The 24,117-nt window shown below is 37.9% G+C and overlaps 1 protein-coding gene across 7 annotated transcripts in view; it reads left to right on the plus strand.

Moving 5' to 3' along the window:
• The window catches only part of NRG3 (neuregulin 3), a 1,236,567-nt gene that overhangs the window by 638,523 nt on the left and 573,927 nt on the right, over nucleotides 1-24,117 (plus strand). The window lies entirely within an intron of this gene.

Consider the following 24,117-nt stretch of genomic DNA (forward strand, 5'->3'; position numbering starts at 1 on the left):
GCCTCCCTCCACCAGACTGCCCTGGAGAGATATGACAGTGCTCAGCTCTTATGAAGGAAGGGCTGATGGCTGTGGCAGCAGGTTTAATAACTGAGCTGAGATATAAAATAGTTCTCATGAATGTACATGTCCGACTTTCAGAGAGAGGATGGCTGAGCGACTGAATTATTGAGGTTACCTTTTAGAAACCTTCAGTGGGACCTAGACTTGCTTCACTTTGAAAAACAGTTATCATCCTCTCCCTCCTTTTTTTAATCTCCACATTGGGAAGGGAATTTCTATGGATATGTTGGCATTGTCCAACAGGAGACAAGTGACACAAAAAGACTTGACAGATATCTCCTAGGCAGAGAATTATGTGAGAAGGGTGCTGAATTATAGCCAAGAATAGAATGACTTCAGGCACTGCAGCTACTGGGAAATGCTTTGCGGAATATCGGATGGAGCTTTAGATTTATTGCATCTAATTGAATCTTCAGCAAGCCTGGAAGAAGTAGCTATTCTGATCACTATTGTTCTGGTGGAACTGCAAGGGCATGGGGAAGGGTGAGGGAGAGATGAATAGATAGATGGTGGATGGAGAAATAGATAGGCAGGTAGGTAGGTAGGTAGATCGATGCACGATACTGGGTGCTTGGGGCTGGTTCACTGGGACGACCCAGAGGGATGGTATGGGGAGGGAGGAGGGAGAAGGGTTCAGGATGGGGAACACACGTATACCTGTGGCAGATTCATTTTGATATATGGTAAAACCAATACAATATTGTAAAGTTAAATAAAATAAAATTTAAAAAATAAATAAAAATAAATAAATAAAATCAATGCCAATGTGATGATGAGAGAGAAAAACAAACAAGGCTCCTAACTTCTTGCTATAACTGAGTAAGATTTCTTATAGATAAGGAAGAGAAGCTCTAGGTCATTGAGTCTGGAAGACTTCAGGGTCTTTGTGAAATGAATGAACACATCTATGACTCATTACATCTATTCTTTGGTAAGTTTATAAGGCAGCTGGTCATTCATTTGTCCTGTTGAGTTCTTTTTCATTTTGCTTTTCAAAATCAGTTCTGAAGTAGAAGGAGACATGTCCCCTTGCTTTATTCCTGCCCTCCTGCCCTCTTTTGTTCCTGTCCTCATTTCTTCTAGGTTTTTTTTTTCTTTTATTTTCCCCTTCTTTTTGTGCTGTACACGCTAATTGAGCATCTGTGTGTACCAGGTTCTGAGATACCAGAAATATAACACTTATCAGACACAAAAAGCCTGTGTTCTATGCTGTTAAGAAACCCAGGCCCACAGAGTAGGTCAAAGAAGGATCCAAAATGTCAGATTCAGAAGCATTTAAAACAGACCTTCAAAGATGGATAGCATTTCAAGAGGCAGATACTGTCTCTCTTGGGGGGAATGTAGGATATTCTATGAAGAGCCTGGATGATTAAACTGATCAAGACAGAAGCTTCATGGTATGATCATTTCTAGGCCATAGTTAGAATAGGAGTGAGTGTGCAGAACAAGTAATGAGCTGGTTATGAGTGTGGAGATTGTGGTCCCCGAATGCTTAGGAGTCTTGCTGCCTTCTCTGGGCACCTGGCCTTGGTTTCTTCAATGGACAAGAGGCATGGCCAGCTCTGGCATGGGGACATATGCTCATGTATGTTGCATACCTATTAGTTCAAAGTGTTTACTTACTGGACATACTAGTTCAGATTAGAAAGTGAAAAGAATGTGTATCATCACTGTTACTATTATCTCATAATTACTTTCTTGGTTATGGTTAAACAAAACAGGAGTTCTCTCCTGGTATCTTTGACTCTGCATACTAAGAAATGCAATGAATGGCAAGGTAATTGCTTTCATCCCATTCCATTTAGTCAATTGTGTAAAACTGGGCCCTGGTTCTGCCTTTTCAGGATGTTGAAGAAGAGGTTCCTAGAGATGTGTGTGTATTCTGCTGTAAGACAGCCTCCCTCTGACTTCTTTACAGCCTGATTCTGAGATGTAGGCCTTAAATTCTATGGTGTAACAAGGCACAGCATAAAACAAGGCCCATGGGTTTCTGAGATTCCTTCTAAAAATTTCTCTTTCAATGTTTTTAGGATTAACTTATTAATATTTTCAGTAAAAAGATATCTTCCAATAAGATCCAAGTAGATTGCTAGAAATCTTCAAGCCTTGGAGCCAGATCAAGCTGGATGAAACTTCTAGCTTTTAGGGTTCACTTCTCATGGCCTGAACCCTAAAAGCTAGAAGTTTCATTCAGCTTGATCTGGCTCCAAAGCTTGAAGATTTCTACCAATCTACTTGGATCTTATTGGAAGATATCTTTTTACTGAAAATATTAATAAGCTTCTAGCTTTTAGGGTTCACTTCTCAAGGCCTGGGTCTTCCCTGGTGGTTCAGACGGTAAGGCGTCTGCCTGCAATGCAGGAGACCCGGGTTCGATCCCTGGGTCGGGAAGATCCCCTGGAGAAGGAAATGGCAATCCACTCCAACACTCTTGCCTGGAAAATCCCATGGATGGAGGAGCCTGATAGGCTACAGTCCATGGGGTCACAAAGAGTCGGACAGGACTGAGCAACTTCACTTTCACTTTTCTTTCTCAAGACCTGGGGAACTTAAACAAGTGGCTGAACCCTTTAAGCCTTCAATCTTCTTGTCTCACCAGAAAGTATTAAAAGGATAATATGAGATGGTATGTATAAAGCTTATAGCATGTGTTCAATAAAAAAGAATGGCCATTATTTAATAGTGGTCATGACAAAGACATATTGAAGAGTTCAGCAGTACTTTAAGACTAGAGGGATTTTGTATCCCCAGGGTAGGGTTTATCGGAAGCCTGTGGGCACCAGATAGTACTTTACAGAGAAAGCTCATAATTTTGTGGCAGATGCAGGTGGTGCATAGAATCCAGATGGGTGGAGCTAAGCTCTTTGAGTCAGAGTCAGAGGGCTCAGTGACGTTTAGCTACAGTCATTATTCTACCCTTAGCCTTAGGCTCATTGGCCACCACTGCTCAGTCTCAGCTTCCGCAACCTTCCTTTTCACCATAGTTATGCTTCCTGAAATTGTCTTTACTCTAGTTCCTGGAAATTATACTTATTATCTGATATGAGAGACTCCAGGCTCCCTACTTGGTTTCCCCTGCCCTGTTCAGCTTATCAGGGGCCTCTGCTTGGATAACCGGGCCTGGCCCATTCCCCAAACTGCTGCCCACACAGTTCCTAGCCTTCCAGTGCCCTGGGTCTACAGCTGTCTCTCTTCTGCCATGATCCTCAGAACTCTCTGTTCAGAGCCAAGAGGGCCTCCAGGCTCCTTCAGGAACCAGAACTCAACTTTCTCTTTCCTACCTTCTGTTCAGCCTTGCTAAAATTCCTCTCTGGCACCTAGTTGCCCACTGGTTACCACCCCACCTGAACTATTGAGAGAGCATGGAGCATTCTGAAGGTATTTGCTAATGTTATTCCTCTGATCCCATTCAAATGGCATCTTATCTACAAAATATGTGTATATCCATACACACACACACACACACACACACACACATCCCAAGTAAGTCTAATCTTGTCCCCTCAAAAGTTGCTAACATAATGTTAGGGGAAATTAAAACTGAGAGGATTTTATTCATAATTGAGTTTTGCATATTTCTTAGAGTTTGGAGCCAAATTATGATGGATTGATTCAGCAAATAAATTCTGAGCACCTGCTATGTGAGCAGGTATGTACATGTCAAAAAGGGCAACCTACTTAATAAGAGTGGACAGCGGGAATAAAATTGTATTTGAATTTATACACACACACACACACACACACACACATATATATATATATATATTTACTAGAACAAATACAGTCTCTCACTTCCATGTAATTGTAATATTTTGCATTTTAAAATTAACCTTGGCCTAATTCTTCATATGTCTTTGGTAACTATAAAAAAGGAGTTGCTAAGTATTTGAAAAATACTGGGAACACCAAAACCTGGGACTTAGAAAACAAAATATTCAACATAATGTATGATGGATATGTGCCTGACACAAATAGATGCATACATAGCAAGATGGATATTAAACACAGGAGATTCTTAAAATACATTAGTTCAATGATTAAATTCACTTTCTGTGAAAACCAGATCCAGAGTACATAAGTGACAATTAACAGTCGAGTTATTTTTGGTTTAGAGGGAACAGCGATACAGAAAGAGATTTAGACAATTTATGCTGACTTTCAGTAAGTCTTCTTCCTTAAAGATATTGTCTTATTATAGAGGCTACTTAATACAGTATTTTCTAATGGGTTATCGGACATATCCACTTTATAGCAATTCCCCTTGGGTATCCGTGTCCAAATAACGTGCATTTCTACTTGACTAATTCAATTAGGAGGACAGCAGACACCTCAAGGGAGACATTCAACGTCTTTCTTCAGAAGGACTCCTGTGAGTGGTAATGAAAACCAAGCATGGTATCCCTTTCACTTTCTTTTCTCCCTATTATCTCAGGTAACAGGAATTAATTTACATCCAGCAATCTTTTACTTTAAACTCTACATTGAAAGACATATGTATTTAGTGCTTTTTTTCCCCCCTTATTCTCGAAAATGCCAGAGCTGTTCCTAGAATCTCTTGAATAAGCCAAATCAACAATAGGAGCAATGCTACCTTCTCTCTGAATAAATACCCACTTTTCACTGAGGGAAGGGATGTGGTTACAGGCATCGTAGAGAAGCAGTGCTCATTTTCCTTCTGAGCGGATGCACGGTGCCTGCTGCAATTTCCAAAAACAGTCTGCTAACATAACAATATACCAGCTACAGAATTTCAACAGGATCACTGTGGGGTTTTCTGTGCACATACCCAGCTATTGACACACAGTCTAAAGTAATGCTGTGATTGGACAGCTAGGGAAAATGGTGATGGTGCTCACGGTGCCAGATGATGGAATGTCTACACACTTAGGCTTGCTTTTCTATTGTGCTCAATTTATCAAGCTAAAATTGAGTGCCTAGTGAGAGTCCAGCACTGAGTTATATGTTGTGTGAAAGAAGCAACTTTTCTGTGCTTTTAGATGGTGACAAGAGTAATAATAAAAAACAGAAAATGAATAAATTATATGATGAAATACAGCCATTGACATAGAGAGATGCATCAACTGTGTTAGGTGTGGGAAAAAAATATATTTTTTCAGTACATAAGAGTCAAAAGGTAGAATGACATCAACAACATTCCTCCACAGGATTTAAAAAACAATTAGAAACTAACTAAAATAACTGTATAAGAATTCTGGAAATCAGTCAAAGATCTACAGTAACTAGGTGAACACGCAGTCATGAAAAGGCCAAGTTTGAAATGGTGTGGAATTTTGTGGCAGTTTTATTTGCCCTTTCCTACTCCATTCTCAGCATAGTGCAGAAGCACACTTGGGAGGAAATGGTGGTTGTCTCCAGTTCCCTTCAGTGAACCAGAGAGACCAGAGAGGACTGAATTTGCAACATTATAATCTAAACAGCCTTAGGGATTTGTCTCTTTAGCCTACATTGGAGTTGAGACAGCCCCTCCCCCAAAAAAAGCAGCTTGGATCTCAGGCAAGAGGAAGCACAGGAAGCAGCAGGCATGGTTCATGAAAATTGCAAAATAGTTACAGACATGAAGACTCCTGAGACAAGAAATTCCTCATTAAAGAATACAATAGACAGCTAAAGCCCCAAGAAAAAACAAGGATGGGACTCTTAATGTATTATATTTAAAAATACTTGTGTATATGAGGGAATTTTAACACACATACACACACACACACACACACACACACATGTCAAGAGTACAAATACCTAGAAAACCCCATAGAAGAACCTAAGCCTTCATACTAGGCTGATGAGTGACTTTCTTCCTCTGCATGGAGTCAGTTTATAAAGACCAGGAAAGGTAACTGTTTTGTTGTTGTTGTTTTGTTTTAACAAGTATCTGTGTGTGTACCTAGTCACTGCAGTCATGTCTGACTCTTTGCGACCCTATGGACTATTGCCCACCAGGCTCTTCTGTCCATAGTCCATGGGATTCTGCACTCAAAATAACTTGAGGGGATTGCCATGTCCTCCTTCATTACAAATACCTACTTTTCAATAAAATATTACAAGGTTTACAAAGATGCAAGAATGTTTAACATATTAAAAGGGAAAAAATAATGCCTTTGTCCCTGGAGAAACAAGGGCATTAGACTTACTAGATAAAGACTTTAAAACTACTGTCATAAATATGCTCAAAAAACTAAAGGAAAACATAAAGAACTACAATAAATCGGTAAAGTTATATATGAACAAAATGAGGTTATCAGCAAAGAGACATGAATTATTAAAAATAATCAGAAATTATAGAGGTAAAATACAATAACTGAATTGAAAAATTCACTAGAGAAATTCAATATGGGACTTAAATAGGCAGAAAAAGCATCACCAAACTTTGACAGGTCATTTAAATGGTCAAATCTGAGGAGGAAAAAAAAAAAAAGAATTGAAAACAAATGAACAGAATCTAAGAGACTTACATAACACCATCCAGAAGATTAATATATGCATTATGGGAGTTCCAGAGGAGAAGTGAGAAAAAGAGTCAGCTTATATAAGAAATAATGGTTTAAAAAAAAAAACCCAACAACTTCTGAAATCTGAGGGAAGAAATGAATATACAGATACAGGAAGCTCAATGAACTTCAAGTGTGATAAATCCAAAGAGACCCAAACTGAGATCAATTATAACCAAACTGCCAAAAGTCAGAGACAAAGAGCATCTTGAACAGCAAGGAAAGGGATAACAAAGAGTACATAAAACATTTAGGGGAAAAAAATCCCACAATAGTTGGTTCTTTGGAAAGATCAAAATTGTCAAATCTTTTGATTGGCTGAGAAAATAAAGACTCAAATAGCTACATTTAGAATAGCATATTACTACCAGTTTTATAGAATTATAAGGAATATATGAGAATACTATGAAAAAAATATACATCAACAACAGAACAGGATAGAAAGCCTAGGCATAAATCCACACTCCTGTGGTCAATTAATCTACAACAATGGAGGCAGGACTACATAATGGAAGAAAGACAGTCTTTTCAAAATATGGTTCTAGGAAAACTGGACAGCTGCACATAAAAAAGTGAAATTAGAACATTCTTTAGCACTATTCACAAAAATAAACTCAAGATGGATAAAAGACATAAATATAAGACTGGATATTATACAACATCTTACAGGAAAATACAGGCAAAGCACTCTTTGGCATCAATTGCAGCAGTGAATTTTTTGATTCATCTCCCAGAGTAACGGAAATATTAATAAAAACAAAAATGAGCAAATGGGACCTAATTAAACTCAAAAGCTTTTGGACAGCAAGGGAAACCATAAAAAATATAAAAAGCAACTCACAGAAAATATTTGCAAATGATGTCACCAACAAGGACTTAATTTCCAAAATTTACAAACAGCTTATGGCAGTTCAGTATCAGAAAAGAAAATCCAATCAAAAGATGGCAAGAAGACCTAAATAGATATTTCTCCAAAGAAGACATACAGATGAGCAAGAGACACATGAAAAGATGCTCAATATCACTAATCATTAGAGAAATGCAAATCAAAACTACAAGATATCACCTCACACCAGTCAGAATGGCCATCATCAAAAAGTCTACAAACAGTAAATTTTGGACAAAAGTGTGTGGACAAAAGGGAACCTTTCTACACTGTTAGTGAGAATGTAAATTGATATAGCAACTATGGAGAACAGTATAGAGGTTCCTTAAGGAACTAAAAATAGAGCTACCATATGATCCAACACCATTCCTGAGCACATATCTGGAGAAAACCATAATTTGAAAGGATCCCTGTACTCCATTGTTCACTGCAGCACTATTTACAACAGCCAAGACATGGAAACAACCAAAATGTCCATTGATGAACGGATAAAGAATATGTGGTACATATATACAATAGACTATTACCCAGATCTTAAAAATAATGCAATAATGCCATTTGTAGCAACATGGGTGGACCTGGAGATTATCATACTAAGTCAGTCAGAGAAATACAAATATCATATGATATCACTTATATGCAGATTCTAAAAAAATGATAGAAATGAACTTATTTACAAAACAAACAGACTTAGAGACTGAATTTATGATTAATAGTGGGGAAGGAGTGGGGACAGATAAATTTGGGGTTTTGGATTGACATGTACATGCTGCTGTATTTAAAATAGATAACCAAAAATGATCTACTGTATAGCACAGGGGACTCTGCTTAGCACTCTGAAATAATCTAAATGGTAAAATAACTTGAAAAAGAATAAATACATGTACATGTATAACTGAATCACTTTGCTGTATACCTGAAATGAACATAATCAATGTAGTTGTTAATCAACTATACTCCAATAAAAAATAAAACATTTTTTAAAAATTGCTTTGGTGAGACAATTTAGCAACACATATATGAAATAAAAGTGAAAACCAATTGAAAGATCTGTTAGGGAGCAGAGACGAGAAAGATCAAAATTGAGATGAGGGGACAGGAAAGGAGTGCATGGAATGATTTAAAAACCTTTGAGAAAGTTGAATTTAACTGCTAATTAGTTATGGGGTCCAAGACTAGTAGAGTTTACAGTGATTCTGAGGCATCTGAAACTGTATTAAGGCCAATAATTCAGTAATATAAGGAGGGATAAAGAAAGCAACTATTGGTTAAACCTAATTGCAGAATTCTCCAATCAAATTTTCTTTGGGATTTGAACAATACATTTTTTAAATGCATAATGCATCTAAAAGTGATAACACAAATTCTAAATACTTAGGAAGCTGTGTATTACCATGAACACTAAGCTCTTTAATAGAGCACAATAACCTTTATTGACTGAGTGAGAATTTAGCTGTTCAGAGATCACAGGGATGCTCCATTTGAGATCAGACTTGTGCTCCTGAAAATTAGTTTGAGATTCTTTAGACTTATCCTATTATGTCTTTTTATATGTCATACCAGTGTAAACTTGGAAATAATTAAAAACAATAGACAAGAACCTTCTATTTAGTATTCTTTTATGTAAGGAATAATTCATTGGGGGAAGTGGATTACATTTCAGTATCCAGACAGGCTCCTTTTGTTAACTACTTTTGACTTTTTATCTGCTTTTTAAATTTCCTTGCCTGTTTAGAAAGCACAGTGCCATTCTCTTGTGTTTCTTTTTTGGTTCAAGACAATGTAGAAAGGCTCATGACATAAAGTTGAAGGATATCCACCATCCAATTTAATATCCTTAGATAACTGACATTTTTAGAGAAATAATCCTTTGAAATTCATATAAGGTTATGTGATAGGAAAAAAGCATGGAAGCTGGAGTCAAACTGACTTGGGTTTTTATACTGATGCTGGTACTTAATAGCTATGAAACATTAGGAATTGAATTAAATCATTGAGCCTTAGTTTCTTGGTCTGAAATATGGGAATAGTAATACTTCTGGCTCAGGTAAATATATATGTAACTATATATATATGACTATATATATATACACACACAAGCTTGACAGATAGTTAAAAAAAAAAGCTACCATCAATAAAGTTGTTTCTGTCTTGTCCTAAAAGAGAGTTTCTAATGTTATTGAGATTCATCTATTAGGGTAAATGAAAGAAACCAGGCGCAGAAGACCACATACTGACGTATTGTATATTTCTGTTTATATGAAAGGTCAAGAATAGGCAAATATACAGAGACAAAAATTAGATTAGTGATTGTCTAGGACTAGGAAGCAGGGGGAAAGGTGGCTGTTTAAGAATACAAGGTTGCTTTGGGGGATAAAAATATTCTACAGTTAAATATTCTACAATGAAATAGTGGTAATTGTACCACTCTAAATACACTGAAAGAAGGAAATTGAATTGTATACTTTCAAAAGATGAATTTTATATATGTTAATAATATCTTATACACTTTCAAAAGGTGAATATTATGATACGTTAATAATATCTCAGTAAAGGCATTTTGTATGCTGACATGAATATCCTAAGTAAAACAATCTGTGCCTATGGAAAAATGGGGAATTTTATTTGTGCCGGGGGAGGTGGGAAAGGAGGCAGGATCTCTTGTAAGTCTTTCTGAGTTTCTGTCTTTGAGTTGGCTTAATGATCGATTTTGTCTGGTAATTGCTCCCCAAATCACAGTGGCTCATCATTTTTTTCTTATTTACGTTGCACAATGCCCTCTATTCACATCTGTTTGTTTCTTCTCTGCTATGTATGCTCTACACAGCTCTGCTTAGCTCTGTCTACATGTCTTCTCATTCCTAAAGTCGCTACTATAATGGGACATGCTGATTTTCCTGCCATAGGGAAAGAGAAGATGGATTCAAACCTGTTAGCTTTTTTCTTAAATTTTGTGCCAGATATGTTAACTATATAACATGGATTATCTCATTTTACAAAAAAAATAATTTTTTTTTATTGAAGGATAATAGCTTTACAGAATTTTGTTTTCTGTCAAACCTCAGCATGAATCAGCCATAAGTATACATATATCCCCTCCCTTTTGAAACTCTGTCCCATCTCCCTCCCCAAATCCCACCCCTCTAGGTTGATACAGAGCCCCTGTTTGAGTTTCCTGAGCTATACAGCAAATTTCTGTTGGCTATCTATTTTGCATATGGTAATGCAAGTTTCCATGTTACTCTTTCCATACATCTCACCCTCTCCTCCCCTCTATTAGCTTTTAATGCTTCTCTCAGAGTATATAGCTGTTCACGTGTCATTGGGCAAAGCAAGTCACATGGTCAAACCTAGTGAACATGCTCTCCTTCCATGGAATGAGGTGGCTGTGAATATCTGTAGTCGATAAGACAGTCTACTGTTGTTGGAAGAAGACCTGTCTAGCATCCTCACGAGAGCTTGTGAAAGTGAAAGTCGCTCAGTCGCATTTGACTCCTTGCAACCCCATGGACTATACATGGATTCTCCAGGCTTATACTAGAGCCTATACTCCAGCTCTATACTAGAGCTTAACCCTCCATAATTGCCTTTCATCCCTCTTCTTGTCCCCCAATCCAGGTGTTTATCTTGTTTCCTTTTTTCCCCACTGAGATCTTTCCTTTGGTTTTTATCAAGGGTAAATTTATAAATAATTTTCCTTTGTCATGAAAATCTCTTTGAAGTGTCTACTGAGATGTCTAGTTACAACCTTATGCCTTCCACTCCTTCCCCTCTTTGCCAGACTTTAAAATTATACCCAGTTAGTGTCACTAATCAGAGAAGGCAATGGCACCCCACTCCAGTACTCTTGCCTGGGAAATCCCATGGGCGGAGGAGCCTGGTAGGCTGCAGTCCATGGGGTCTCTAAGAGTCGGACACGACTGAGCGACTTGACTTTCACTTTTCACGCACTGGAGAAGGAAATGGCAGCCCACTCCAGTGTTCTTGCCTGGAGAATCCCAGGGATGCGGAGCCTGGTGGGCTGCCGCCCATGGGAGACACGACTGAAGCGACTTGGCGGCAGCAGCGGCAGTGTCACTAATGGTTCGCTATCAAATTTAACTCTTTGCAGTCTGGCTTGAATGAACTCTCAGTTCATTGAAATTTCTCTTTTTAAAAATTTCAGTGGCCTTGATTGCCAAGACATTTTATGTTTTTTCAGCCATTATTCATTTTGATGGTGGTGACATTTAAAATGCAGAATATCTGACTTCTAAAGTGCAGAATATCTGACCCCCCTTGCCTAACAAATTTCACATTCTTTCCCTACACTCCTTTCCTGTTGATCTAGGTTTTCAGTTTTTACTTCTGAGCGTGTGACTCCCATATTTACACGTTTATTCAGCTATCTTGGATTAAAAAAATAAGAGTCAAAAGTGATTACTATGTTTAATTAATCATATTCATTTTGCATAATAATCATATAAATCATGTTTAAATAGAATGGAAATAGAAAGTTTTTTCCTGAAGAAATTAAAAATAATCTTAGGCTTAATGATTCTACTATAAGTATTATCTTATGTGGCCACAAGTTGTTTGCAAATTTAAAGTACAACTCCAATGTGAACATCATAGAATTCAAATAATCTTAGTTAGATGTACAGCTTAGCTTAAGTATTCAGGAGCACAGTATCAAGCTGATAAAGAATCAGTATTTATGGATGTATTTTGTAATATTTATTAATTAACCAGGGAAAGAAGGGAAGAAATTGGGGTAGTAATGATCAGCATCTTTTGTTTCACAACCAGCCACTTTATAAAACTTTATGATTTATTTCTTTAACAAAATCATAGTGTAATTAGAATACCTTCCATTTTAAAAGAAGGGAATAGACAATTTGAGAACTGAAGTAATATACATGAAGTTATTTCAGTGTAATTGGCAGAGCTCTATGTCTTCCCAGGGCTGTGTACTTCCAAATTTGCTGGCAAATTAAGTGCAACACTTTGACAGCATCATCTTTTAGGACTTGATATAGCTCAGCTAGAATTCCTTGACCTGCACTAGCTTTGTTTGTAGTGATGATTCCTAAGGCCCACTTGAGTTCAGACTTCAGGATGTCTGGCTTTAGGTGAGTGATCACACCATAGTGATTATCTGGATCATGAAGGTCTTTTTTGTATAGCTCTTCTGTGTAGTCCTGCCACCTTTTCTTAATGTCTTCTTCTTCTCTTAGGTCCATACCTTTTCTGTCCTTTACTGTGCCCATCTTTGCCTGAAATGTTCCCTTTGTATCTCTAATTTTCTTGAAGAGATCTCTTGTCTTTCCCATTCTATTGTTGCCCTCTATTTCTTTGCACTGATTACTGAGGAAGGCTTTCTTATCTCTCCTTGCTTTTTGGAACTCTGCATTCAGATGTGTATATCTTTCCTTTTCTCCTGTGCCTTTAGCTTCTCTTCTTTTCTGAGCTATTGTAAGGCCTCCTCAGACAACCATGTTGTCTTTTTGCATTTGTTTTTCTTGGGGCTGTTCTTGATCACTGCCTCCTGTACAATTTCACAACCTCTGTCCATAATTCTTCAGGCACTCTGCCTATCACATCTAATCCCTTGAATCTATTTGTCACTTTCACTGTATAATTGTAAGGGATTTGATTTCGGTCATACCTGAATGGTCTTGTGGTTTTCCCTATTTTCTTCAATTTAAATCTGAATTTTGCAATAAGGAGTTCATGATATGAGCCACAGTCAGTTCCTTGTCTTGTTTTTTCTGTTAGAGCTTCTCTATACATATGTATATATATATTTGACCAAACCAATGATTAAAGGCTTGGTTAAGGCTCTGTCCAAGGTGTCAGAAGAGTACACTGTGACACTGTATTCTGAGCAGTCCACAATGACGGTCCCTTTGCAGATGAGCAAAGTTTGGCTAGTCTGCCCTTCTCTCCACACAGTGTCCGCTGCCAGTTTTAGCACAAGTAACCTGCTTGTTTCTTGAGATGGCTGTGGTATTTAGGAGAAATTCTTTGGTTGTTGTTAATATGATTTAGCTGTGCTTTAGCATCTGGGCTACCCTTCTTATTTATAGTCTCTATTAGATGTCAGTTCTTGGCTCTTGAACCCAGAATCTCAGTGAGTGGAAGCAAATCATCCTCTTTGCTCCTATCTTTCCGTAAGACACAACTTCATTGATGCCACATCCCTCCACTTCTAATAGACTGTAGGCCTCCTTGTGTGTGTTAGTTGCTTAGTCATATCTCACCCTTTGCCACCCCATGGGCTGTAGGTAGCTTGCCAGGCTCCTCCATCCATGGGATTTTCCATGCAAGAATATTGGAGTGGGTTGCCATTTCCTGCTCCAGGGGATCTTCCCGACCCAGGGATCGAACCCAGGTCTCCCACATTGTAGGCAGACACTTTACCATCTGAGCCACCAGGGAAGGCCATGCTTCCTTATACTATGCCTGATATTGGGAAGTGTTGGAGTTTTGCAATTATGAACCTGGACTCTGCGATTATGAGCTTGGACTCTTTTGTCAGAAAGACTAGAATTGACCCTCTATTTAATTACGATGGCCTTATCTCTCTTACTGGTAAACAGTACTCCACTTCATCAGGTTGTGGTGAAGACTCAATCCTTTCAGGAAAATAAAGCATGATCACAGTGTTAAAAACATAGTGAGTTGTCAATAAATATTAACTTTTGTTATATTTATTATCATTAGGACTCTGAACAAGTCTTTGTACATTTTTCCCCCAAAGAAGCTATCTTCCTGTGTTTACTAGCATCAGTTATATTTTGCCTTAGGCAGTCTCCTGACTTGGCTCTAGAGTAGACTTTTTTCTCTCTTTTTCATCTCTCACTTCCAATTCTACCAGTTTTACTCCCAAATTTTGTACTCCTTAATGTTTCTTCTCCTTAATTGTTGCTGTTTTTTTTTTTTGTCTGTGCTCTTAGTGGTAATTTATCTGTGCTCTTAACCAACATATACATATATATATATATATATATATATATATATATATATAAAAAACATGGCCTCCCTGGAATACTGTGATGAGCAAAATGCATCACAGATTTAAGATGTTCTTTATAAACTCTTAAGTGCTATTTGGTTAAATGAAAGACAACCTTGTTTTACAAGATATTATAGATTTAAATGATTGAAAACATTCACTTCCAGAAATACTGTGTACTCATCTTTATTTTCCTCTTGGCCTATACTGCTAAAGTTCTTTTTTCCCTATGGAAATGAAAAAACTATTTACCACAGATGAATGGAAGTGCTCTGAAAAGATTAGTCATTCGATATCGATTATTTCTCTATCAGGATCTAATTAATATTGGCATCATCCCTAATTGACTGCTGTGTTCTGTTGTTTGCTGAAACGGGTATCATAGTCTCTACTCTTGGCAGTACATTTGCTGTTCGGTTTCTACACTTTCATCCCTAAAGTCTTTGATGTGATTACTCTGAAGGGAAGCACTCAAAACCACAACAAAAATGGATAAATAAAGTTTAGGCATCCCTTCAATCCAGTGATTTCCTCTCCATTTCTAAAGTAAAAAAATAGAAATAGGAAATATTTAGAGATAGTATGGAAAGAATCAGGAATATCCTGTTGACAAAGAATCCATATGCAAAATTCTGCAAAAGGATTGGGCAAATACAAGTATGTAATACCTGTGGTTCTTAAATTATTATTTTTGATGGTCACTGAGCCTCTATGAGCATTAATCTTGCTTAGTAGGAAGGTAGTCACACTGAGCCCAGACTTGCCATCCTGGGCCAGCATTCCTGTTCCTCAATAGACTGTTACCAGGACTGATCCTATAGTAGTTCTGAATTTTCTGTGTATGTTCTTAGTTCTAACTATGTCCCAGTAATCACTATCCCTGTTTTCCCATCTATTAACATTTAGCTGAAATTATGAGGATTTTGTAGCTTTAGCATCAAGAGTTTGGAGGCCCAGATTTCTAGCCCTGGTACTAACCTTCAAGCTGAGGAACTTGGAAGAAATGGGATACAGGGAAATGCTCTTGTTCAGAGTTTTACAAACTGTGGTCCTCAGGCAGCCCCCATGGCATCAGGGAGTTTGGTAGAAGCACAAGTTCCAAGGCCCTTCTGAGACCTGCTGAGTCAGAGCCTCTGGGGGTAAGGTCAATCCATTTATGTTTTAATGAAGCCTCTCAGTGATTCAGAGAAGCACAGGCTTAGTGCCTAGACACTGAGATTTTGTTAACCTTCCTGAGGATGCAAGCATGGGAGAAAGTGGATAATGAGTAGGGAACCACAGTACAAAATGAGGCACCCATGGTATTAGGACTGGAGGGCAAGTGTGAGACAGTCATAAATCAAGAGTCCAGGTTACCTAAAATAAGCCCTGGAAAGAGAAGACCTTGCTGTAAAAAAAAAAAAATAGGGGGGCATCAACTTCATTATCCAGCACAGGTCCTAACAGCTGCAGATGTGCAATGATTTTTTTCTTTAATGAATTAATGAGTAACTTCAGATAAATTTCAGATATCAAAATTTCTGTCTTGGAAGGGCAGGGCAGAAGGGCTCTGACACACAAAAAGAAAGCAAGTTGATATGAGGGATTTCTAGGAATATATTCACAACCTATCTGGGGGTTTAGAACTTAGAACAGAGACCAGCATGGGCTTTACTCAAAACTTGAACTTCACAGTTGAAAGAGATTAACAGGAAGATGTGCTTCCACTGAAACAGAAATTATGAGCTTATCGAGTCAGGTCATAGCAGGCAGGACAGTGGTGAGTGGATCTCCTAGATAAATGACATCTCTTTGCTCTGCCCCATAAAGGATGCAGTGACTTCTGACTCCAGGCTCTCAAGGCAGCTTACTGATTAGCTGTCTCAAGCTCCTTGGACCTTTGTAAACTGGAGCCAACAACATCTGATCTCAAGTGAGAATCTTTGTTCTTAAAAGTGATGGTGACGATGTAAAGAAAGGGATACCAGGAATAGATGATTCTGTACCAGGATCAGATGATTCTCTCTCTCTTTTTTGGCTGTGCTGCATGGCGTGAGTCATCTTAGTTCCCCAACCAGGGATCAAACCCGTGTTTCTTCTGGCGGAACAGGGAGTTTTAACCACAGGACCACCAGGAAAGTCCCAGATTGTTCTGTTTTTAATGTAGCTGGCTTCCGAGAAAACTACAAGGCAGCTAAAGCTTTTTACAAAAAATCAGGTTCCATTCCCTTTTTAAGAGGCTTCCTTCCATGTAACTAATAGACATTTCCTAGAATCTTGAGTTGCAATGTGTGGACAACACTTATCCCTCAAGGTCAGTTTATGACAAATGATCTCTAACTACCCCAGTACCTGAACAACATGGTTTTGAGTCTAGTGTGCACAGCTCTCAATTTACCTGTTAGTGTTTAGGCAGAAACAGTGCTCAGGAATTTAGAGACAGGACCAAATCCTACCTTTTTTCTCTTATGAGTATTTCTAAGAAAAATTTTAAAAATACTATCTGCATTAGATTTTAATTTGCTTTTCATACCTTAAGACCATCTGTAAATGTAATTACACTGTAAATTTCCAACCTCTAGCATTTAGTAAATTTTTTTTCTTGTATTTCAATCCATTAGCATAAATGTTAGTCATTTATAATGGCTTTATGGTCAACAAAATGCAATGTAGTGATTTCAAAGAGTCACATGCTTGCTGGTTTCCACCTGGATTGACACTTTGGATCTTGAATATGGTTTGGATGTTGTGTACATGGTTCACCTGCTGTTTTTTTCCACTTTTAAAAGCAAATTTCAGAGTCAATCTGATATGTTTCAGACTCCAGGCACTGCCCTGGCTTTTTCTTTGGCTTTGTGCCCTTGGGCAAATTGTTTAATTTCCTTGAGCCTTAGTTTTGTTATGTGTAAAATGAGAGTTATAATAACTCTATCTCAGGATTGTTTTAAAGATTAAATAAGGTGATGTACGTAAAGAATTTAGCCCAATGTGCAGCACATGTCAACACTTAATAACTATTAACTTTTATTGTAATTACTCCTACCACTATTTTTAAAATTATTGCTATTTATAATTATTATTATAGTTACCATTATTATGTTCAAGTTCTTGCATTAATATCCCTTAAATTTGTCATCTTTGGTGTTACTACTGCATGCTGACTCCCGGGTTTTCCCTTGATCTGATTTTCCTTGGTTCTGAATGTTGACTTACAATATATTCACAACTTAAAGTTGAGAGTTATGTTTTATTCTGTGGGAATTTTTAGGACGTTAAGTCCAGGAGACAGCATCTCAAGTGACCCTGGAAGAACTTCTCCGAGAAGGTGAGGGGAGGAACCAGGTTATACAGAATTTTTTCAACAAAGGGCAGGTAGCCTGAACATCAAAAGATTGTTAATTAAAGAAAATAAGATATCCATCCCAAGATAAGGAAATAGGGGCTTTTCTATGTATGTGCTAAGTCTCTTCAGTTGTGTCTGAGTTTTTGCAACTCTTTGGATCACAGCCCACCAAGCTTCTCTAACCAAGGGATTCTCCAGGCAAGAATACTGGAGCGGGTTGCCGTTTCCTTCTCCTGGGGCTCTTCCCCACCCAGGGATTGAACGCACACCTCTTAGGTCGCCTGCATTGGCACACATATTCTTCTACCATCAGTGCCACTGGAAGCCTATGTATGGAAAGATGCAAGAGTTTGGACTCACTGAAATCATTCCTTTGACATGCACCTCAGCTAGTTGAGGTCAGTAACCTGTGTTTTTTGCCTCCCGAGCTTCCTTGGGACTCACTGTAGGGAGTGGCTGCAGTCTGGTGGCTTCTTAGATGACAGGTATTCTTTCCTTGGTGAGTTCCCTCAGGGCTCACACCTCCCCTTCTGTGGTGACGGCAATTGCTGATGGCTGTTACATCTTTTGTTTACTGATATGCCAGGAAACATTTCATTTCTCACAATAAAAGCAGTTCTTGCTCTAGAACATCCAGGACCTCATTTGTCAATGATTTCCTTGTGATGTTTCCTTATGTCAAGCCAGATTTTAACATGAAGATCTTGCCATGAGAGCTGTGTTCCTGGTAGAACCATACTGTTGGTCTGACAAAGAGGTTGATTAGAGGACTTTTCAGGTACTTCCAGATTTGGGGTTCTCAGACTCTAAACTCTCTAAGAAGTGTGGCAATATCTTGTCTGGGGTTTTGTATCCAGGTGTGATTCATGTGACTCTTCCAGTTTTTCCTAGAATACCTTCTGCTAGAGACCTCAACTTCATTTAGTTGTACTCATCTAAAAAAAAAAAAAAGAAAAGAAAAGAAAGAAAATCATGTCACTTTACTTATGTATGAAATGAGAATCATACCCTTGAAAGGATATGCTGCAGTACAAATAAGATAATGTGGTTATAGCGTCTTTCACAATTCATCTTTTGTCCTGTATCTAACAAGCATAGGCAGGCCATCTCTTGGATGCTATTGTGGTACTTGTCTTTTAAGACTCCAGTGTTGCACCTAGAAGAACTTGACTCCATAGCATCCCCGTGTATAACCCTATTCTGTCCAAATGGCCCCAAAGCCTCCATCACCTTAGTTGAATCCAAAGATAGCCTGATATTTAGATAAACATGAAAAAGAATACGTCCTAAATGAATTGCCTGTTTGTAATTTACAAAACACCCTTATACAAATTGATAACGATGTATGTTTGAATAATTCAAGACACAGGATGTCAATAGCTTTTAGCATTAGGTACCAAGAGAGCTTGTGCATTTGAATATTAATTTCACTAATTTGAGATATTAGGCCATTTAGTATGGCAAGCACATGCACACAGTGTAGTAGGATTCTTGAAGGGTAATCTAATGAGCAACAGGGGCATCTAGCATTTCTTTAAAATGTAACAATTATCCTAAAGTCTCATAAGGAATATTCTGCAGCTGAGGAAGAACAAGATACCCCAAGTAAAATGTAAATAAGCATAAAGTGCTTTAGTGGGAGTAATTCTGGGAAGAATCAGTACTAGTATGCTGTATTGATTTTGTTTTTTAATTTTCTTCCCATTTGTTCTTGTAGTCTGAGTCTTTTCTTAAAAATAATTTTATAAGTATCATTTTGATATTTGGCAAAACTAATACAATTATGTAAAGTTTAAAAATAAAATAAAATTAAAAAAAAAACAAAAAAATAATTTTATAAGTTGGTATAAAACCTAAGATTTTTATACTGTAAGTATGTAAATAAACTTAAAGTGAACATGTCAGAAAGTTGATTTGTGGATTTAGAGTTTTCAATGACTAATTTATAACCAATTGGATAGAGTGTGTGTGTTTAATACATCCTTTCCATCATTTATTCATTTTAGTTTTCAAAATTAACATAGGCTATCATTATTCCCTTCTTATGGATGAATAAATGGAGGATCAGTAACTTTCCCAAAGTCACACTGCAGCTAATGAGTAGAGCTTGTGTGTAAAGTCAGACCTCTGACATCACAAGCCCACGTTCTGTGTACTATCAGCTGAATCAACTCTGCAACCCTTATGAGAGAGGTTTATTCATGTCAAAAATAGTTATATGGTGTTCACATGTCAGACTTTGGAATCCAAGTTAAGCACGTCAAAAGACCATTACTGATTTCACAGTTCATGTAGTTCCTCATGTAGGCTTCATACTCAGGTGTGATTATTTGAAAATGGGCACAACTACAACTTTTAGAAACCATTCATTCCAAAAAGAAGTATTCACTTTTATCTCAGTGATTCTTCTACTTGTGTTTGCTGTAAGAGAAGAGAACCAGGCAGAATACAGAACCAAAGTAATATCATTTCCTATCACAGTCCCCAGGGTGTCTTATGAAAATCTTTCACACTGAATTTCAAAATCCAATTTGTGGAGCCCAGAATTACATTTTAGTATATTGTAGGTTGTGATCAATATATGCATTGTAGCCTCCTTAGGCTCACATAATTAAGGACGATCATGTGGTTTCAGTATTTGTTTAGCAGATAATTTTCAGGATTTTCATATATGATAATGAAGCCCTAACTATTGTAATGTATGTGAATTAAATCTATTTCAAGTCTAGTGAAAATAATAAAATTTAATTAACATGGTGTGAATTCATTTAAATTTATGTAAAGAGAATCAGGGACATAATTATGAGCCTATTTTTCTTATTTTTTTGTACACTATGAGATTTTCCAATTGATAACTTGAGCCCAAGGTAGATAAAAAAAAGTGAAAGTGAAGTTGCTCAGTCCTGTCTGACTCTTTGTGACCCCGTGGACTGCAGCCTACCAGGCTCTTCTATTCATGGGATTCTCCAGGCAAGAATACTGGAGTGGGTTGCCATTTCCTTCTCCAGGGGATCTTCCCAACCCAGGGATCAAATCCAGGTCTCCTGCATTGCAGGCAGACACTTTAACCTCTGAGTCACCAAGGTAGATAAGTGTTTTTTAAAGTTATCAGAGTGTGAAAAAGCATAAAGTATACTGGAAAGAACTTTCAGTTCTTACACACTTTGTATATACTGGATGTGATATGTGTACAATCATATTTAAAATTTTATATCTAAAACGTTATTTCCAGATGTGGAAATGGAGACCTGCAGAGGACATGTAAGCTGCTATTTGTTGTTTAGTTGCTAAGTCATGTCCAACTCTTTGCGACCCCATGGACTACAGCATGCCAGGCTTCCCTGTCCTTCACTATCTCCCAGAGTTTCTTCAAACTCATTTCCATTGAGTCAGTGATGCCATCCAACCATCTCATCCTCTGTCATCCGCTTCTCCTCCCGCCCTCAGTCTCTCCCAGCATCAGGGTCTTTTCCAATGAGTCAGTTCTTCATATCAGGTGGCCAAAGTATTGGAGTTTCAGCTTCAGCATCAGGCCTTCCAGTGAATATTCAGGGTTGATTTCCTTTAAGATTGACTGGTTTGATCTCCTTGCTGTCCAAGGGACTCTGAAGAACAGAAAGCATCAATTCTTTGGCACTCAGCCTTCTTTGTGGTCCAACTCTCACATCCATATATAACTGGCTCTAAAGCTGTACAGAATGTAAGACTAATTTTAGCATGAGATCTCCCAAACTCCAAATGAAATTTAAGGATAAAATAAATTACTTTTGATTAAACCAGGGAAAATTTGGAAAAGCCCTTATTCTTTTTTCAAAAAATTAAACTTTTTTGGCATTAAATTATGGTATGTATAAGATGGTAGCTTTATCTTTAGTTTGAATACATACAGTATCTACTGAGGGATTTCTTTCCAAAATTAGGGTCTCATGGAAGTGGCATTACTGTCATGGTTGAAAGTAAAACTGGCCTTCAGAGGGGACACTGCCTCCTATGGTTCACTACAACTTGAGGACTGTGAAGCCAGCACCGTGATCGGCTTTGTCTTGGGTGGAGAATTATGTACTACATCAGGAATTAATGATGTTGCACCACATTTAGAATTATCTTTTTCATTGGAGAACTTTATAACACAGGGTTTCACATAGAAAAGTGTTTGTATTGAAACCTCTTTGCCATTGTTCTTGTTTTGAATTGTGAATTTTTAGTATAGAGCTCATCTCTGCCCAAGTACCTAATATACAGATAACCTACTCAGTAATAAACATGAATATTATTTACTCATATCGGTTGCTCTGTGTGGAGATTTGCTAAAATTATCTCAATTTTCATTCACATAGATCACACGAGATGTTGCAAGCCCCACTGACAGATGAGATAACGGAGATTTAGAGAGGCTCATTAGCTTGTCTAGTTCACCCAACTAGTGTGATTCAGATTAGATTTGACTGAAGATCAGAAACCAGTGTTTTCACAACTCTAATTACCATATACCCTCACATATTCCCCTGTGATATACATTTACATGTTCTTAGAGATAGGAAAATATCTCTAAGAAAGTGGTCTGAACATTTGTACCAGGGAATGTATAGTGTAACTTTAATGTAGGTCCACTTGGTATTTCCATTGGTATTTTTCGTAAATAGCCTTCCCTGTGCCTCACAGTTGAACAGTTCTATGAAGACCTATAAGACCTTTTAGAACTAACACCCAAAAAAGATGTCCTTTTCATTATAGGGGACTAGAATGCAAAAATAGGCAGTCAAGAAACACCTGGAGGTGTTTCTTGTTTGCCTGGAAAACAGGGAAATTTGGCCTTGGAATATGGAATGAAGCAGGGCAAAGACTAATAGAGTTTTGCCAAGAAAATGCACTGGTCATAGCAAACACCCTCTTCCAACAACACAAGAGAAGACTCTACACATGGACATCACCAGATGGTCAACACCAAAATTGGATTGATTATATTCTTTGCAGCCAAAGGTGGAGAAGCTCTATACAGTCAGCAAAAACAAGACCAGGAGCTGACTGTGGCTCAGATTATGAACTCCTTATTGCCAAATTCAGACTTAAATTGAAGAAAGTAGGGAACACCACTAGACCATTCAGGTATGACCTAAATCAAATCCCTTATGATTATACAGTGGAAGTGAGAAATAGATTTAAGGGCCTAGATCTGATAGATAGAGTGCCTGATGAACTATGGAATGAGGTTCGTGATATTGTACAGGAGACAGGGATCAAGACCATCCCCATGGAAGAGAAATTCAAAAAAGCAAAATGGCTGTCTGGGGAGGCCTTACACATAGCTGTGAAAAGAAGAGAAGCGAAAAGCAAAGGAGAAAAGGAAAGATATAAGCATCTGAATGTAGAGTTCCAAAGTAATAGCAAGAAGAGATAAGTGAGCCTTCCTCAGTGATCAATGCAAAGAAATAGAGGAAAACAGCAGAATGGGAAAGATTAGAGATCTCTTCAAGAAAATTAGAGATACCAAAGGGACATTTCATGCAAAGATGGGCTCGATAAAGGACAGAAATGGTATGGACCTAACAGAAGCAGAAGATATTAAGAAGAGGTGGCAAGAATACACAGAAGAACTGTACAAAAAAAGATCTTCATGGCCCAGATAATCACGATGGTGTGATCACTGATCTAGAGCCAGACATCCTGGAATGTGAAGTAAGTGGGCCTTAGAAAGCATCACTACGAACAAAGCTAGTGGAGGTGATGGAATTCCAGTTGACCTATTCCAAATCCTGAAAGAAGATGCTGTGAAAGTGCTGCACTCAATATGCCAGCAAATTTGGAAAACTCAGCAGTGGCCACAGGACTGGAAAAGATCAGTTTTCACACCAATCCCAAAGAAAGGCAATGCCAAAGAATGCTCAAACTACCGCACAATTGCACTCATCTCACATGCTAGTAAAGTAATGCTCAAAATTCTCCAAGCCAGGCTTCAGCAATATGTGAACCGTGAACTTCCTGATGTTCAAGCTGGTTTTAGAAAAGGCAGAGGAACCAGAAATCAAATTGCCAACATCTGCTGGATCATGGAAAAAGCAAGAGAGTTCCATAAAAACATCTATTTCTGCTTTATTGACTATGCCAAAGCCTTTGACTGTGTGGATCACAATAAACTGTGGAAAATTCTTCAAGAGATGGGAATACCAGACCACCTGACCTGCCTCTTGAGAAATTTGTATGCAGGTCAGGAAGCAACAGTTAGAACTGGACATGGAACAATAGACTGGTTCCAAATAGGAAAAGGAGTACAAGGCTGTATCTTATCACCTTGCTTATTTAACTTCTGTGCAGAGTACATCATGAGAAACACTGGACTGGAAGA

Source organism: Bubalus bubalis, chromosome 4 (assembly GCF_019923935.1).
Source record: "Bubalus bubalis isolate 160015118507 breed Murrah chromosome 4, NDDB_SH_1, whole genome shotgun sequence".
NCBI lineage: Eukaryota > Metazoa > Chordata > Mammalia > Artiodactyla > Bovidae > Bubalus > Bubalus bubalis.